The sequence below is a fragment of the Mytilus galloprovincialis genome, chromosome 3 (assembly GCF_965363235.1).
Source record: "Mytilus galloprovincialis chromosome 3, xbMytGall1.hap1.1, whole genome shotgun sequence".
Lineage (NCBI taxonomy): Eukaryota > Metazoa > Mollusca > Bivalvia > Mytilida > Mytilidae > Mytilus > Mytilus galloprovincialis.
The window spans coordinates 34,237,990-34,251,840 of record NC_134840.1 but is presented as its reverse complement, the minus strand read 5'-3'; positions in this window follow the sequence as shown (position 1 = coordinate 34,251,840).

Sequence of the window (13,851 nt, the reverse complement as noted above, 5' to 3'; positions counted from 1 at the left end):
CATACTTGCATTTCAAATCCTCTTTCCTGATAAATGTAAATCCAGAAAAGTTCTTCGGAGGCTTATATTTACAACGTGTTGTATTCATTTTTTATCATTAAAATATAAAATCATTAGGATTTTTTTTTCTTCAAAAGTACTGTCTGTGCAGAAATAAGAAGATGAGGTATAGGTTTACAATGTATGTTTATAAGAAAGAAACAATTCCGGCAATCCCACGCGTAGTAGAGGTTTCCAGATTTGCTACGTATCAGGTACGGTTGGTACGTAACACAACCGTTGGTGTTGTTTGGGAGGTTTCATTTAATGCATGAGATTATTGTATGTATCATGATGAAAATAAAGAAACAAAATTGCATATCAGTGATAAAAACCTTAATCTTTTATTTTATTACGATTTCTCTGCTTCTAGAAAACCTTGCACGTGATTTTATACGATAAAATTTATTTTGTGCACATGAGAATGAATCAAACAGTCCTTACTGGAACTGAGTTGCCTCGACCTTTATATTCTAAAAATAGATTTGCGTTTCTGTATGGCTATGTTTTTGTTTTCTGTATATATTAAGAAAAGGATTAGAATAAAGAATGTTTTCTAATACTCAAATATAAATTGGAATAATTAGAAATTACTTATTAATAATATCTTACTTGTACCTTACTGGTGTCGTTAATGACTACATAGACGGATTCAGGGGGAGGGGGCTTGGGGCCCGCCCCCCCCTTTTCGTGGCAAAAATTTGATTGATTATCTAGGGAATCACTGAGGCATGGATGGAGCCCCCCCCCTTTTTTATGAAAAGTTCTGGATGCGTCATTAAACTAGTACACGTGCTTATGGCAAAAATGAGTTCAAAATTGTGTTGATTTCTCGTTAAAATAATTTTTTTTATTAATTAAGCTATCTTTTCGATCATTGGAGCAACATTTTTTCATAAAACGCAACACACATTGTAAAACCATCGATCTATTTTTTTCCTTATATTTTGTCACTGAACTTTTTAAAAAAATTGTTGATTATATTAATTACTTAAAGAATAAATATAAAATTTATGACACTAACGAAAACCATTTTTTGAGTCGAAATATTTATCATCACGATGTTACTTCATCGTGTTCGCTTATTATTATTATGTCACTAGATATTGTTATTACATTAATATTTGTAAATATTGTCGCGAGTAAAATTGTGTATTGCACGTGCCTGAGAGTAGTATAATATAATCTACGAGGGGTAATGTTACAGCACATTTCAGTCAGTGTGTAGCTAATGGTAATGTCTTTGGTTAGCTTGCTTGTTAACTGAACCGTGAAGTCATTGTTAGGAAAGGTAAACTTCCCTCCTTTTAAAGTAGCTTAGTCCTACAGAACGATAGATTTTTTTATCTGTTGGACTAGTCTACTATTACAGTAGGGAAGTTTACCTTACCTAACAATCACTTCACGGTTCAGCTAACAAGCAAGCTAACCAAAGATATTGCCATTAGCTACATACTGACTGAAATGTGCTGTAAACCAATATCCATCCATTAATCCTTTTGTCGTACAGCATTGCCAAAAAAACTTCATACAACACAGCGTTTTTTGTTCACTTATAAGTTAACGGCAATAATTTGACGCTATATTTACACTTAGTCTAATGCTATATGAATATGTCTTTCTAACTCTTCGTAATGTTGTACGGAAAATACTATGTTGCTATATAATGTCTTTTGCACCATTTACAACTGATTTATGGACTCAAAATTAAGGATAATTTTCATCGGTTGGTAAATGTTTCTATGTAATTTGTTCAGGTTTATATGTACTAGTATCATGAATACGATACTACTTTCAAAAAATAGTTAACTCCAGTTTTTCTGAGTTTTCTCTCTCGGTTTACTGCGAAAAAGATATATGAACAGTTGTGTTAATAAAAAGGGCATGTTTCTAAAATTTATAGAGCATATTGATTTTATGAGGGTTTTTTTTATAAAGAAAAACTTTAAGCCCGACGGTAAAGATAATTGTCCAAAAAGGAAGGATGTCAAGTTAATACGATATCAGCCATATCTCTATGCATAATTGTTCAAATTGAAGATGTAGACTTGTATTTTTAATAATTTCTTTCTGGACGTCTGATTTTTTTCATCTTTATTTAATTCTTCAACATACATATACAACAGATATATTACATATAACACAAAATTATCGCAAGGCAATGTTATTTAAAAGTATAATGACATACATAATCAGTACAATAATTAGAAATCAAACGTTTTGACACCTTCGGTTTTTTGTAACAGAGTATTAATATTTATAAAGAATGTCTCTCTAGACTATTTTTTATCTTGATTGAATATCCATTGACAGGGGTGTTAGACCTCACGCGTACAGACTGAACAACGATTTGGTTTTATATTAGTTTTGTCATTTTTCTTTTGTTATTAAGGTCAATTTATTTTGTTCAAATTCATTTTATTTGATCATTTTTTCTAAAAACTTACCAAAATAAATACAAAACTTAAACATTTTACAATGATACATAATGCAGTGGCGGATCCAAAGGGGGGGGGGGGGGGTCCGGGGGTGCGCACCCCCCTTTATTTTTGCCGATCAATGCATTTGTATCGGGACATATGTTTTGCACCCCCCCTTTGCCCTGGGTGCCCTGGGTTAGCACCCCCCTTTCGAAAATTCCTGCATCCGCCCCTGTAAAGTTATTACAAACAAAATTTTTAAAGTTTTGAATTTGTTTTGTAATTTAGCTTCTTTGTATCTATGTAGTTTCACGGGGAAATAACTCTTGACTATAAACCTTTCGTACCAACGGTTACTTGCAACGGTTGCTTGAAAGCATAATCGAGTGCACACACTATTGTTTCCTACGAATACAAGAAGAAACCACATGAAATTAGTCCCAAATTACAGCTAAAAGTTCTCAAAACAGTTCTGCATATGATTCCTAAAACATGTGTTGATATAAAGTGTATGCATCAATAATTTTCAAAAGTTAAATGAAGGCTCCCACTTCGTACTACGGTTGGTACGGTAGCAAATCTGGAAACCTCTAGTAGGAGAAAAGAGAAAAGAGGGACGAAGGATACCAAAGGGACAGTCAAACTCATAAATCGAAAATAAACTGACAACGCCATGGCTAAAAATGAAAAAGACAAACAGACTGTTTGTCTTTTTCATTTTTAGCCAGTCAGACAAACAATAGTACACATGACACAACATAGAAAACTAAAGAATAAACAACACGAACCCCACCAAAACCTAAGGGTGATCTCAGGTGCTCCGGAAGGGTAAGCAGATCCTACTCCACATGTGGCACCCGTCGTGTTGCTTATGTGAATATAACAAATGATATCCGGTGAAGATGCCCACAAAATTGCAGTATTGGGCAAGTATTGAAACAAAACAAAAATAAATTCGCGGGCAGTGCTTCGACTGAGCATCACAGAAATCGTATAAGACATGGATCGATAACGATCTTCAAATTTGAATATTTTCACAAAAAAATGGCGTTTTCTTTGGAAAAAAGATTGTTTCAAAGACAATTGATGAAACGAAAAACACTGTATACGTATAAATGTTTTTATCACAAATATTTGCGACTTTGTATGGTTACACGTCTGGCGTGAATATAAAATTTCCATCCTGGTATCTATGATGAGTTTACTTACAACCACTGGGTCGATGTCAGTGCTGGTGGAGTTTTAATTCCCCGAGGGTATCTCCAGCCCAGTAGTCAGCATTTTTGAGTTGACTTGAGTTATCATTAATATGTTTAAAATTAAAAATTCAGTGTTATCAAAACTTTACCTTTTAAGGAATAGAGTACCTTAGCTGTATTTGGCAAAACTTTTAGGGAATTTTGGTCCTCAATCCTTTTCAACTTCGTACTTTATTTGGCCTTAATTTTTCGAGCGTCACTGATGAGTCTTTTTGTAGACGAAATGTGCTTTTGGCGTAAATGTAAAATTTCAATTGCGGTATCTATGATGAGTTTATTCAGAGGAGTTACCGCTCAATGAAATCGGTCTCTTTCTTTAGATATATAGATAGTAGTAAGAAAATAGTCAAATACCAGTTGGGACGAGAATCTAGGTTTTTTTTTTGTTATAGCCTCGATTTTGCCAACTAAATTCGAGTTCTCTTCGGTTATTATGAAATTAACACTTTGATTTAGAGAAAATTGGGATCTAAGAATGGAGGTATTAAAAAAAAAAAAAATGATCGTGGAATAGCAAATAAATGAAAAATCTACAGCAAATAAAGGAACCACTGGCATTATGTATATAATATAAGATCTCCGTTTTAATTTTTTGATGCCTCCTCTTTATTCGATAAAACATAAAGTTATCTATTTAAACCCTTTAAGGTGGTAGCCAACACCTTGACTAAAATTAATTTGGCTCGTTTAAATTTAATAAAATTTTGACAAGATATGTACTTTGACCCCTTGATAAAAATATAAAAATTTCAATAAACTTGAACCAATCACTTTTTCGGAAAAAATATATAGCAGTTTGACAAACACTAATTTTGATCATTGAGAAGCTTAATATTTCCTTAACAATACAATGTGATTAAAACGTTTAGCTGATTTTACACAGTTATCTCCCTGTAGTGTTAGGTACCACCTTAAACACGGATGCCTGTATTTTATTGTACGTGCTTGTCAAAAGTTACTAAATCATAAACTCACTTCGATACGGAACAGTTATGAATAAGTTGAGACGGAGGGGTAAACATCAATGAGACAACAAACAAACGAAAACCAAAATGGAAATCTAGAAGACATTTTTTGGTATTAATATATCAATGTATCATGCCCTAAAAAGGCCTTTACTGATAAGTTACTAGTATGTTTGTCTTTAGTCAAATAACAGAGATGCTAACTACTTGACTAAGTATATCAAATTTTGGAATTCGTGTGTCAACCACTGAATCAGAATATAAAACTGTAACTTTTGGAGTTCCTCAAGGTTCTATACTTGGACCTTTGTTGTTCCTAAATTATATAAATGACTTACCATTAACCTTAGAATATACAGAATCTGATCTATATGCTGATGAAACTACTTTACATTTATCATCTAAATCTATTGTAAATTTAAATATATGTTTGAATAAAGACTTAGACAATGTTATTAAATGGTGTAAATAAAATGATATGACGATAAATAGCAAGAAATCAAAATGTATGCTTGTTGGATCAGACAGAAAACTGGTAAACTGTAATGAATGTTTATGTGTTTTATCACAAGATAATGTTGAAGTTGAAAAACTTCTCGGAATTCATATTGATAAAAACCTTTCTGATAAATATGCGAAACTATTTCAACCAGAATATATCTGTTAAAAAGGTTTAAACGTTATTTACCATTAAAGGGTCTTATTCTTTTTTACAATAGCTATATATTACCCATTATTGACTACTGTTGTACAGTATGGGGTCTTACAACACACATAATTTTAATCTGGAGAGGATACATAAGCTCCAAAAACGTGCTGCAAGATTAGTTTTATCTGTTTCTTTTGATTTTCCATAAACAGTAATGTTTAAAAAAATGCATGGATGACTATATTTACGAGGATACACTATTTTCAAGCTGTGTTGATGTTTAAATGTATGAATGGTCTAGCACTTGATTATCTATCTATTAAATTTACTGCTTGTGCTGATCTTTATAATTATTGTCTGAGGTCGACAACATCACGACTTCTTCATGTACACGGCCGACACTCGGCTAACCGAGAGATAGGTCGGTTAATCTATATTGAGTATGCGGCTATATCGGCGGTGGGTCTGTTAATCGGGTTGGCTAAAGTCTGTTAATCAGGTGTTATCGTGAAAATCAGTGCAAGGTCAGCATGTTTCATTGTATTACTTTTTAATTATATTTATATCATAAAAACTATTCATGTCTGACAAAATGATTTGGAGTACTGAATACAGTGGTGTAATTAATTTTTTTCTAGCTTCAATAAACGATCTATAAAATGAAAAGGCGAGTTACTCATCAATAAATTTATACACATTTTACACACACAAAATGTACACAAAAATGACAAGTTGGTTGAGTTTACTTGCATGCAATCTTTTGAACATCGAAAAAAGACTGGCATTATGTTTGTTTACCATATTAACATCAATATGTGAAAAATCTACACGAAAAACTGTATTTTGGTGACATAAATCAATTTTTGATAAAAATATGGTCTGTTAATGGGTCGGATGTATAAAACTCGGTCTGTTAATTGGTCTGTTAAGAGTTATGAATGACATTACAAGTATAATTTAATTGCTATATGGGATGTTATCTGAATAAAGAGATAGGCCAAAGATTAGTGGCTAGAATAAATGGAAACAACACATGAACAATGAAACATAAGTTTAGACAATGGAATCTGAAAATTGATAGAAATGATTTTAAAAAGTGTAAAATCAAAGTAATATTAATTTCATCAAAGAATGGTCGCATATATCATGTGGATTCTGTTTCATTGATATAAATGGCACCAATTTGTCATTTACATAGTTAACAAGTACATACATCAGAGATAAACTTCGTAATGTTTTGATTTTTTTTATCAAATGAACTGAAATATGTTTATAATGCAAACAAATATAGACAAACCTTTCAACATCAACCTTTCTCTATACCACCTTGAAGGTCACTCGATAGAAAAACAAGCACGTTTGCGGATTGCGAGTCGGCTAAATGACTTACGATATCATAGGAATACATCATTAGTCGAAAAATAAAATTAATATTATGCATTTATTGTGATTTACAGGAATATAAAATTGTCTTGTTGTTACACATTAAATCAGCACCCAACACTAATATAAAAAACTTACTAATGTCTATTTCTTGTTTAGAACCACGGTTTAGAACTTGGTACAGACATTTCCTTAGGCGGCAGAAAATGAGAATGATGACTCGGTACAAAGGAAAATACATACCGGAAATAAACTTCTCATAGATACCAGGATTGAAATTTGATATTCGCGCCTTATATTTACGCCAGACACGCATTTCGTCTACGAAAAACTCATTAGTGACGCTCGAAAAAGATGTTTAAAAGTCCAAAAACAAAGTTGAAAAGCATTCAGGAAATACAACTAATACCGGCGTCACACATCAGCGTATAGCTCCGGCGTGTTAAAAATCATTTACGCTGCCAATATGCTTTAAGCGTGTATTGGGCGTACTAGAAGCGTACCTAAGGCTAAGCGTTTATCCGGCGTTCAAGAAACGTATGTTGGCGTATGTTGTATGTTTTTTATGCTGCATACACATTTCCTCGGGTTGTAGCGTTCATCAAGCGTATTTACTTTCCTTCAGTGGCTAGAGATATAGAGGGAGGGTTGATATCTCATAAACATGTTTATCCCCTCCGCAATTTTGCGGCTGTCCCAAGTCAGGAGCCTCTGGCCTTTGTTAGTCTTATATGATTTTTTATTTTAGTTTCTTGTGTATAATTCGGAGTTTATTATGACGTCCATTATCACTGTACTAGTATGCATATTTTTTAAGGGGCCAGCTGAAGGACGCCTACGGGTGCGGGAGTTTCTCTCTACATTGAAGACCCATTGGTGGCCTTTGTCTGTAGCTGTTCTATGGTCGGGTTGTTGTCGCTTTGAAACGTGCCCCATTTCCTTCCTCAATTTTACTTTTGTTTTTCGACGTACTTCAAACTTATGCAACGCGCTTTGAACGATTGCTAAACGTTCCTATGGCGTGCAACTAACGTATACCGACTTTGTCAGTTTTCTCTGTACGTTTGATGCACGATGGTCTATCCGCCAATGTGTGACGCCGGCATAAGGTAATCTATTCCTAAGGTAGAAAAGCCGTAGTATTCCAAAGAAAACGCATGGAATTTAACCAGCTGAATTGCAACGCATGACAGATTCATAGATGTTACAGACTTTGAAAAGACAAAAAAATAAGGCTGATTGGTAACTTGGCGTAAATAATAAATTCATGCGAATTCGAGCGGCCAATCAGTCCATATAACGCTAATTTGAAATGACACACCCTTTTAATGAAATGCAGAGAATTTTTTTTAAATAAAAGTGCTCTTTCTATAAGGATACTGTTGCACCGTATTGTAATTTTTTCGTTATAAGTACATCTCATTTTTTTCAATGTGAAAATATAAACTCAAGGTAGTAAGACTATTGTCGTGGCTAAATAACTCTTAACTGACACGATTTAAATTGTCCAACCCATTAACAGACTGTATTCCCCCAATATTCATTAAAATGTGGTATAACTCAACTTATATAACAATTATGAAATATTCATCAATGACAATTGATTTTTTAGAACCAAATTACTATTTTGTGTCCTTTAAATCATATCTAAAAATGGTTTTTAGCCTTTTATCTAAAATATTGCTATGCGAACAAGCATAAAAACCACATACTTGCGCGATGCCTTTTCGTTTTACTTAAAATTGCGCAGACTATGCATTTTTTTTTAATGGTGGGAAATGTTCTATGATAGATATCATTTTGTCAGACACTTTTCTTTTTTTGATGTGATTCTCATAATGTGCCAAAAAATCTGTATACTTAACAGAGTTTAACATTAAATTGTGAGTTTTACTCTTAACAGACGTATAACCAACCCGATTAACAGACCCACCGCCGATATAGCCGCATACTCAATATAGATTAACTGACCTATCTCTCGGTTAGCCGAGTGTCGGCCGTGATGTACCAAGACCTAAATCTGATTTTTTAAAAAGAACATTTAAATATTCTGGTCTTATTACCTGGAATAATTTACCAAATAATATTAAAGAAATAGATAATTTAGATACATTTAAGACCAACTGTTCAAACTATTTTCTAACTGAACAGAATGAAGATGTACGAAACTAATGTATTTTTTCTTCTTCTACTGAATGCATATGTAGTTATTCAATATATAAGCTGATATACTTACCTGTAGTATGTATTTTATTTTGTATGCATTTTTCTTCTGTTTTCTATTTGTATCAATAGTTTTTGAAGGCCTCATGGAAGATTAACATGTAATTGTTAAATGTGTTACCTTCGTTTAATAAAGAATTGTATTATTATTATTATTATTATTTATTAGTATCTCTATTTCAACTAAGTTGTATATTTGACTCTAACTGTATTTTATTTCTTTTTTCACAATTCAGCATTTTCTGACAGAAAAACAAAACAAATCTACCGGTAGAGTTTATTCTGATGTGTTATTTTTTTTTGTCTAAAGCAGAATAAAAAAATCCATTATGACTTAATTATCTATATTATGGCCTCCACGTATATATTTTTAGAAGTTCTACATTTTTTGTAAAGATGTCATAACATTGAGTTTTTGTCGATAATATGTTTTTTATGAAGTCTCACATTTTAAATTTCGAAATGGAAATCTTGGTTTATTTTTACAATAAGAAACTCTTTGGAAGCAGTTTGACAAATTAAATATATAAAATATGTTAAGTTAGTCTCTGTGGTGTTTAATATTCGGAAAAATATCCAAAAAAAAAGAAAATGTTGTATGATTGTCAAAGAAACAACCCTCCACCAGAGACTAAATGACAAAAAGGCTTATTTGTGGCAAGGATAAATGATTGATATGTCTCTTAAAATTTAGTTGGTTATTGATTAAAAGCTGTATAAATTTATTCTCAAAAATCATTTCGCAGCCATCAACTAAATGAAGACGACGATTAGTGCCCGACAGTAATTTACGGCGTAATAACTGACGTCATATAGATGAATTTCATTGACATCATGAAACGCTAATTAAACTCTTAATAGAAAACTTTTATTGCTTTTTTTAATTGTTATACAAAGAAAAAAATATAGCCATATGCAAATATTATGTTGTTAATGAAATCAAAATCCAGCTTGAGAACTAATTACTTCACAGAAATATAAGAAGTAAAATCTAATACAGAAAATGAGAGTTAAGAAATGTAACAATATTTTCAAAATATTGACGATCTATTTGTTGTTTAGCCCGGATAGATCTGCATGAAAATATTTATTAAATGTTTTTTGAGAATAAGGTTTAAAAATGAGTACATAGACAATAATACAGCCTCGCATTTCCCCGTTTCGGGCCGAATCCTTATATCGTTGATATGTCAAGTCAATGCACTATTATTGTCTTTATACTGCAATCTAAAAACACACATTTTCAATTGTTGTTTATTGTGTTAATGTTATTTTTTTTTATTTAAATATTGGGAAAAATCCCCCTTTAAAAAGGCCTCATATCACACAGACGGAGAAATATAGAACACGATGAAATGTACATCATTACCGCAATCAATGGTAAACGAATTCGTTGCAGACTAAAATATCAACAATAAACATAAAACATAATGATTTATACGTTGCAATCAAAAAAATATTTAAAAGTGAAATATGTTTTCCCGAAAATTGCAAAAGAAACAAGTTTGAGTCGTTAAACGCATCGTTGTTTACATTGAAAACAAGAACAGGTTGAAGAGGTCGTATGAATAATTAAACATAATTTCGACAATTTCTATTTAAATATTCATGAGGAAAAGTGATATCAGGTCAGTGACTGTATATGACATAGAAATATGCGGACAACGCATTTTGACTGCTCAAATAGAACGAGTGCAGTATAAATATTTTTAAGTTCTGCTGGTTATTTATAGAGTTATACATGATGAAATGGACATATATGTCCGCTTATGACTCAGAGGGTAAAAGTACAAATTGGAATTCAGTAGGATCCAGTACAAATTGATATAAATATATTTCAACAGTTAAAATATATCTATTTCACAGTAATGATGTTTCTACAAAATGCCCTATAAACACAGATGAATCATGTAAACGTAAGTATCATTAATAGTCGCACGTAAAATTAACACATATCATATTATATGGAACGCCACAGCTGTCTTATGTGGAACTCTGATGTAATGTTGTTCTATTATTACTTAATGATAGTTTGTCTTTAAATAATATGGTTATGGCATTACGTAATGATGTTTTGATATTACTTAATATGGAATAGTCATTACATAATGATATTTCGATATTACATGATATGATTTCGTATTGACTTGATATAGTTTTGTCATTACTTAATATGGTTCTGTCATTATTCGATGTGGTTTCACCATTATTTAATGTGGTTATGTCATAAAGCAATGTGGTTTTAACATTACTTGATGTGTATGTGACATAACGTAATATAGTTGTTTCATTAAATGATGTGGTTTTGTTATTTCGTAATGATGATTTGTCAATTCTTTATATGGCTTTAACATTACGTAGACTGATATTTCAAAATATGACGATTTTACACTACATGATGTGTTTGTTTCATTATTTGATGTGGTCATGTCATTCTTTGATGTGGTTATCCCATTACTACTACGAGGTAAAACCACGTGACTATTTTGGAAAAAATATGTTCTATTTTTAGACCGATTTCCATATGTCGTTTGTGTAATGCGCTTTGGATAAGTACCGCTATCCATTAAGTTAAAGTTTAAATTAAAGTTCAAGTTGTTGTTCATAGTTATTTGATATCAAAGAGGGGAACGACAGACAAAATTAAGAAAAAAGTAATAAAACATTTACAGTTTTTCGGACATAAGGGGGATATCCCAAAACCACTTGCCGGTTTTTCCTTAGTTCTAGAATGGAAGCAGTATTATAATAAGTTCGTAAATGATTCCAAGGAAAACTGCTTTATCGTGGTCTTGAAGAATAATTCCTATACAAGTTTTATAACAATTCATGGAGGTTTACACATTTGTCATGTCAAAATAGTTTAATTCGGTAATATTCAATGCAAAAACAAAACGTATATAGAAATGAAAAAAATGTGATATGATTGCCAATGAGACAACTCTCAACCACATACAAACTGACGTAGAAGTTCATATATATATATATATTTATATGGTCTTTAAGAATGAGCAAATCGCACAGCACATAGTTAGCTTAAAAAGGTCTCGAAATGAAGACTATATAAACAATTCAAACTAGAAAACTAACGATCTAAATACTGAAGAAGCCGACGATGCTACCGACGACGACATATAGGTTTGTTGTATCTCACTGTAGCTACATTAATGTCGCAGGTACGACACAAATCAAAAGACTTGTACGATTTTTCAACAAATGAGGCGCTCTAAATCAACTCGCACTAAAGTTAAAGGGAAATGGGGTTGAGGAGGGGGGACTAAGCGACAAAGCATCAATTCTATAAAATAAAAATTCTCCGAGTTAATCTTTAGCGTGTATGTTCATTTGAACATATGAATATTATTTTTTTAGTTTTATTAATTGCCTTTTCTGATATACCACGCACTAAAAAACACTTTTGAAATATCTGTTTCCCAGGTGACAAAGGATATGTTCGAGTTGTCGTAAACACAATCCCGTCATCTTTTCCTCGAATGTAAACTACCAAATAAAACCAAATCACTGGGTTTGTACATTCACGAATAACACGACGGGTGCCACAAGTTAAACAGAATCCGCTTACCCTTCCGAAGCACCGAGATCACGCTGATGGATTTATGTTACTCAGTCATACTGATCTATTGAGTTGAGCCAATCAAAACTGTCTTTTACATTTTCTTCTTATGCTGTGCTATTATACACCAGGTTAGGTTGAGATTTAGCGCTTACATACATTTTAAAATCCACCGCGTGTACTTTCTTAATATGCCTGCCCACGTCAGGAGCCTGTAGTTCAATGGTTGTCGTTGTTTCACGTGTGTCATATTTGTTTTTCGTAGATTGTTTAGCTATTAATTAGACCAACAGTTTTCTCGTTTTAATGGCTTCACATTTTCACGTGGTGGTCTTAAGTGGCCGACGATACGGTGTGTTGAAGGCTGTTCAGTTGCCTAGGATTGCTTGCATCCACTGCATTTTAACTCTGGTGGATAATTTTCTCATTGGCAATCACACCACATCTAACTTTATTTCAATTTCTATGTTGTGTGTTGTATGTTGTAAATTTGTTTATCTTTTGTACGCATACCTACCCCTGAACTCTCTTTTCGGAAGCTCGAGCAAAAGCCCTCGATCCGCGATAAAAAAAAATAGAACTCATATTAGATAACTCGAATTTTAACTCTTAATTTTAATCTAAATGAGACTCAAATAAGGGTTTACCTCGAACTCTACGTCAAACGTGACTCAAATTCAAAGTTAAACTCGAAACTTGGTATGTGGTTGAGAGTTGTCTCATAGGCAATCATACCACATTTCTTTATTTCTATAAAAGGGTTTTTTAAATGCATTAAATATTACCAAATTAAACTGTTTTGACATGATAAATTTGTAAACCTCCATGAATTGTTATAAAACTTGTATAGGAGTTATTCTTTAAGATCAAGATAAAAGCATATACAGAAAAACATGGTTTCCCCCGTTAAGTGTATCGATCGGTCTATGTACAGTCAGTCAACATTACGTTTTTACACAGACAGCAGAATTATCAGGCGAGATACAGGGTTAATAGGCTAAGAGTCTTTAATTTATTCATTAATTTACAGCTTCCATTTGAGAACTAAGGAAAAAAAGACAAGACCAAATGTTTTGGGGATATCCCACTTATATCCGAATTACTGTAAATGTTTAAGTACTTTTTTCTTAATTTTGTCTGCCGTTCCCATTTTTTATATCAAATAACTATGAACAACAACTTGAACTTTTATTTGAACTTAACTTAATAGATAGCGGTACTCATCCAAAGCGCATTAAACAAACGACATATGGAAATCGGTCTAAAAATAGAACATATTTTTTTCCAAAATGGTCACGTGGTTTTACCCCACAGTAGTAATGGGATAACCACATCAAAG